Source organism: Falco peregrinus, unplaced genomic scaffold, assembly GCF_023634155.1.
Source record: "Falco peregrinus isolate bFalPer1 unplaced genomic scaffold, bFalPer1.pri scaffold_29, whole genome shotgun sequence".
Lineage (NCBI taxonomy): Eukaryota > Metazoa > Chordata > Aves > Falconiformes > Falconidae > Falco > Falco peregrinus.
Genome location: NW_026599598.1, coordinates 177,977 through 183,976, shown reverse-complemented (window position 1 = coordinate 183,976; position 6,000 = coordinate 177,977). Strand labels below are relative to the sequence as shown.

The 6,000-nt window shown below is 45.0% G+C and overlaps 1 pseudogene; it reads left to right on the top strand.

The window, feature by feature from the left end:
• Window positions 1-717: 717 nt before the first annotated feature.
• LOC114012114 (ankyrin repeat domain-containing protein 26-like) overlaps window positions 718-6,000 on the top strand; it is a 50,479-nt pseudogene continuing 45,196 nt past the window's right edge.

Below are 6,000 nucleotides of genomic sequence, written 5' to 3'. Positions count from 1 at the left end.
GTTCATCTTGTCTAGAAAGCTTTTTTTCCTCTGAAGGGTTTCCTTCTGTGTGCCAGGCAATTATCAGTGTTATAAGAGGACAAATACAGTCACAAACTGTAAAAAAACAAGCCGGGGGCGGGGGGGGAGAGGGAGGGAAGAAAGAAAAGGCAGCATACTATGATGAGCACGGTGGTGGTTTTGCCGTGATAATGCCCAGTGCTGAAAAGCGAGGCTGAGAGCAATTCGGTGGCCAGAGCCTGCCTACTTGCTGCAGCCACTGCCCTCTGTACCAGCCATGAGGGTTGCAAGGCCACCTGTGCCCTCTTAGTGCTTGTGGGTGTGATGTGTGTTGTGAGTGACCACCAGATGCAGGTGCGTTTCAGGGCTTCGTGTTGGAAGACTTGGTATCATTGGAAATAGAGGTGAAGAGTAGGAAATAATGCAAAGTAACGGCAACAATGTGTGCGTTGGTTGTATGAATATCTCAGGTTTGCTGCTCAGGATTTCCAAAAGCAAAATCCTGCACCAGGAGCATGGCAAGGATCACACCAACAGGTTCCTTCCATAAAGTGGGTCCTGTAGCCCATAAGACCTCCCAAAAGTGTGCCTGATACAGCATCAGTTAGGAGCAGGCAGCTTTCAGAGGTGGTCTAGCAAAACCTTCAGCCTCACTGACAGAGACGGGCAAAAGTCAGCACAGAGTTGGAAGCACTGCAGGCACAATGCCAGCTAGTCATGGATCCTGGGTCAGAGCTCATCGCTAAGGGAGATTGACCCTGTCAGCTGCCTGTCAGACTGAACTCCAGCGCTTTCATTGCTTGGCTTGTAGCTGCTGGGTTGTCGGCTCAAGGGCCATTCAAAGTGCGTACTGCCAACCTGCTGTTTCCCAGTGGGGTTGTTTCGTGGCTGCTCAGGCATCAGCAGTTCTCCTCTACTCTGTAGGTGATCAGCGTAGCATTGCAGGAGCAGGAACAGAATCTGGGCAGTGTCCCCAGGGCTGGGTGGCAGAAGAACTTCGGTGTTACTGGAGGCCTCTTGCAGGGACAGGCAACCCTGAGCCCTGGTGTTCTCTGCCAGCCTGTTCCCTGAAGTGGATCTTCTGTGGAGCACAGCAGGCCTTGCTCCAAGCAGAGCCGTCTCCTGTTGACGGACTGAGAGGCTTGGATGAGGAGGACAGCAGCAAGTCCACAAGTTTTCTGAAGGCTTTTCTGTTTGCAGAGCTGATAGTGACTACTTCACGTCTGTCATGCTTCCTGGCGGTTGGTAGTAGCAGCTTTCAGATGGTTGTGGACTCCTTCATAACCGGTCCTGGTTAGCTTTCAGATAATCTCAGTCAGTCATTTCTTCAGAGATGAAGAATCCCGCATGTTTCCATGGAAATTTCTCAAAAAGTGGTGGTAGTTGCTCTTGAGCTACTCCTCTGTCAGTGCTCCAGTCTGTTCCCTGTCTGTAGCAAGACATTACAAATTCTTTGAAGTTTTCTGTATTTCTCTCATCCTCATCTTTGTTGCAGTGGAGGAGGATGTCAGCTGCCCTGTAGCAAGTATCTGTGTTACAGATTACTGTGTTTCTGCATCACCTGCCACTGCATTTGTGTACCTCTCCCTTTCCATTCCCCCTTAGCCAGGGAGCTGTTGTGCTCCTGTCTCAGCAAGGTACCCAAACAATTGCAAGGCTAGTTGAGCTTTCCTAAATACAGAGAAGGACCTACCTGCAGCGATGTGGTTCAGAACCAGTGCTGGTGTTCCCCTCAGTTCTTGAGGAACTGTGGGATTGTTACTGCATCACCTTCAAGGGAGGAAGGTCCCAGCTGTTTTCTAGCTTGTCTTCTGCTCTGTTGGGACAGGTGTCCTGCAGAGCAGCAGGTGCTTTGCTTCTGCACAGAGTGAAGCTTGTGCTGATTTGTGCCTCTGATTTAGGGGGAAACACATGCAAGGACTTTCTGGGCAATTTCTTTCAGTATAAGTAGGCTGGTTAATTGACATCAGACCTAAGATGATCTGTGGTTTGAAGGAGGGGTTTTTTGGGGTGGTTTTTTGTGGTTTGGTTTTTTTTTTTCCTCTGGCAAGGCTTTAACTTGAAGAAAAGAGTTTCATTTTCTTATGCTGGTCGTGTATTATGGAAACACAGTATTCCGTCCCTGGAGAGGACTTCCTCTGTAGTAGGCTTATTATGACTATCATAGTTATACATATCTGAAGGATCAGGTATTACTTTCCTGTACTCAGGATTACAGTGTTCTGCTGTCTGGTTTGCTGCATGTGATGGGGGGCACTTTGGTGCAAGTGAGTACTTGGTTTTGTTGCAGTAGTAAGCAGGCTAGAGAAAAAGCAGAAATCCTCAAAGTGCAGGGAAACGCTGATACTCTTTATATAAAGCCCATCTACATCTCTGATACTTCTGGCACATGAATAATTATAGAACTTAGAGGGTTGCTTGCCATAGTTCTCAGATGCCCAAGCTTTTTTGCTGTGTCACAGGTGTAGTCCTGCTGGAGGCAGTGACCACCACCTGGGCACGGGAATCTGTGCAGATTAAGTTCTAGAGTGAAGGAAATGGCAGCTTACTAAGCAGATGCTGCGGAGGGGTTTTGCTGGCCAGTCTCGGGTGTTTGGTGCACAACTGCTGTTACTGGTAACAGAATGAGAAATCGTTTCTTAAGCTTGCTTTGTGCAAAGTGAAACTTGTGGTCATATCAATTTATCAGAGACTGAAATTATTTCTCTAGTTGTCTGTGCTAATTTAATATGTTTAATTTTTAGGACACCGCTGCATCTTGCTTCTGCGAATGGCCATGTGCATGTTGTTACATATCTCGTAGAAAACAAGTGTAAGCTAAATCTTACTGACAGTGATAACAGATCGCCACTGATGAAGGTATGTGGAATATGTCATGCTCTTTCAAGTGGGGCTTGTCAACTGTGCATTAAATGAGAGGTGGCTGGAAGGATTCTTTACACAGCTCTGCATAGAAGCATGCATCTGGTAATCAGCGTGGAATAGGCATATGTTAGCTCAGCTTTGAAGGTGCTCTTATTTTCCAGCATTGGGAAGCCGGGGCAATTGTAACAGAGTGCTGGCAGTTCTTCCTTTTTTGCGTGTTGTTCCCAGGCAGTACAGTGCCAGCAAGAAGAATGTGTAGCTATTCTGCTAGAGCACGGTGCCAACCCCCATCTGGCGGATGCTGACGGCAACACTGCCCTTCACCTTGCTGTCCGATCTCCTAATACAACCGTAGCGGGGCTGTTACTTGAGCATAATGCCAATATTGATGCTCGGAATAAGGTAAATTTTTGTATTTGTTGAAGAAGTTCTTTCAAAAAGTTGTATTAGTATTTCTCTTGTAGGGTTTTTTATTTTTTTACTTTTATTTTTAAATTTATTTATCTGCCCTTTCAGGAGGGAAACACTCCGCTTATTCTTGCTATCTCTGAACATCATGAAGATATAGCAGAGTTTCTTCTGCAGAAAGGAGCTGATGTGCATGCTCGAGATCACTGTGAAAGGTGAGTGGTTTGTCAAAACTCTGCATGGGTCTCTTTAGTATTCTTTAGGTTGGATTAATCAGAGGCATGAGAGTGAGCTCTGAAAAAAAAAAACCGGGGAGCCACATAGCAGCTATTTCTGTGTGGCTTGTGAAAGCACATCTGCGCTTGGCTGTTGTCATACCTCAGTGGGTGCTTTCCTCGTTGAGGATTACAAGAAGGCATTGCCTGTGGTGTCCCTTCTGGCAGGAAACATGCTGTTAGCTCAGCAGCACTGCCTCGATTTGAAAAAAACATCTCCTGCATAGTGGCGTAGTTTGTATGTGAGCGTTGTCTATGTGGAAGCTTTGTCTGAAGATTGAAGGTTTGGTTGTTTTGACTCCCTCTTGCATTTTATGGTTGCTCTTAATATTTAATGAAAACTGCTTTTTCTTTTGCTCATTCAGTAATGAGGACAGTAGTTTTTGAGAGCAAACAGGAATAAAAATAATTACAGTGTCTGTGTCAAATGATCTACTTCGTAACATATTTTTGGTGTTTCAGAACCCCACTTATGACTGCAGCATCTGGTGGACAGCTTAATTTAATAAAAGTTCTTCTTGGATATGGTGCTGATCTTTTCCATAAAGACACTAACGGATGGACAGCTGAGGATTATGCTGTTACTCATGGATATTCTAGGTAAATTTTTGACTTTATTGTTAGAATAGGTTGTCAGTTGTCAGTGTGGCTTTTGAATGGTTTTGGTAATAGCAGCAAGGTTTAATGGTGTGTTGAAAGCTGTCCTGAAGCTGTGCTCAGTGACGTCTTCTGATACGTATCGTTCCCTGTGTCTAGTATTAATCTGGATGTTGAAGAAAATTTCCGCCCCGAATGGTCTGTTAGATGTCAAGTTTTGATGCTAAACTTGCACCTGCCCAATACAAACTCTAAAACACGTCTGTATCCTACAGTTACCCAGAGGTAGAACGTGGCAAACTGAAATGCATGTCGGTCCTCTCCTCAGACCAGCACCATTGCCCTTACTGACTTCCACTACAATGAGCAGGAACTACCAGCCTTTTCTTTCAGAGATCTAACATATCCCTTTTGTTAAAGTCTTAAGCAGTTTCACCCCTCTTATGGATAGCTTTGTACCTGTGCGTGTCCCTTCTCTAAGGTGGTTATGTGTGCTTAACAGCTAGGCTGAAAATACTGTGCCGAGCTGGAGCTAATGGCTTCGTAGGTGTGGATATGCACCTCTAGAGTGAACATGACTGTAGTGAATATTGAAGTAGGTAGTAGCCGTGCAGTAAGTTCTGTGTGTATTACTCTCGGTGAATGCATACAAGCATATGAATTCCTACGGCTATGAATACGTGTAGGGTGGATAAGTGGCTGTTAACTGTTCTATTAAACTGTATAAGCAAGTATGTGGTTGTTTTTACCAAATACGTTTCTTCTCTTTCCCTATATAGTCTTTGTAAACAACTGGTGGCATACGCATTCCGGGGAGACAGAGACGAAGGTGGTGCACAAGGCGGCACAGTACCTGGCATTCCTCACCGGGCCGGAGCTGCTGGCTTGACGTTGGGTGCACCTGCTGTGGACAGAGGAGGTAGGATCTTTAATCACGCAGGAGCTCACGAGGAAAATCGCTGTGGCCTTTTCTTTAGGGGGTTTGTGTTGTCAGCGCTCGCTGTGTTCACCGTTGACTTTAGTGGAGGCATCAGGTGGGGTAGCGCAAGAAGCTTTGTGAATATGCTGACTTGTTGCTGGTTGGAGGTGCTTCTTGTCAGGGGTGAAGGCAGCTGCGGTTTGTGTGCTACGGGCCCACGTACCGGGTTGTTGCCTTCTGCCTGCCAGATTGCCCATCTGTATAGGTTTTCATACCGAGAGAGAAGGGGGACAGGGAAGGAACTAGGTGAGAGTGGTTTTGGTTTTGGGGTGTGTACTTGTACCTTAGATGGCCAGTCAGATTGTGAAAATGAATTGCAAAAGCAGTAGGTTCATCCTGAGTAGTTGTGCATCTTCCTGTAGCTGGGAAGCAACAGATGAGTTAGCAGGACTGTACATGTCTTGTTGATAGCCACTGAGTTTGTGCAGTGGTGTTTTAATATTAATAGTTTCACCTGCACTAAGCTGCTTTTAGTGAGTTGTCTTATTTCTCAGCATCAGTTACGATTGTTTCTGTGTAGGTGCTGTAGAGACATACTTAGGAAAAATCGTCTTGGAAAAGTCACTTGGTTAGGAACAATAATGCAACTTCTGTGTGTACTGTATCTTCATGGACATAGTTTGATTCCAGTAAAAATAGATAGCACTTCTACTTCCAGTAATTGTATGAAATAAACGTTAAAAAGTCCATATTAACTTGTGATCCAGAAAAACAATTGAATTGCCTTGTTATCAAAAAATTAGCTCCTTCAGTGAGTTCATTTTAAAATAATAAAAAAAAACCCCACAACTCCTTAATTTTTAAGATCCAGTCTGTGCTTATGAGCTCATATAGCCCTAGAGGAATCTTAGAAAACTAATCTTTTAATATAGATCG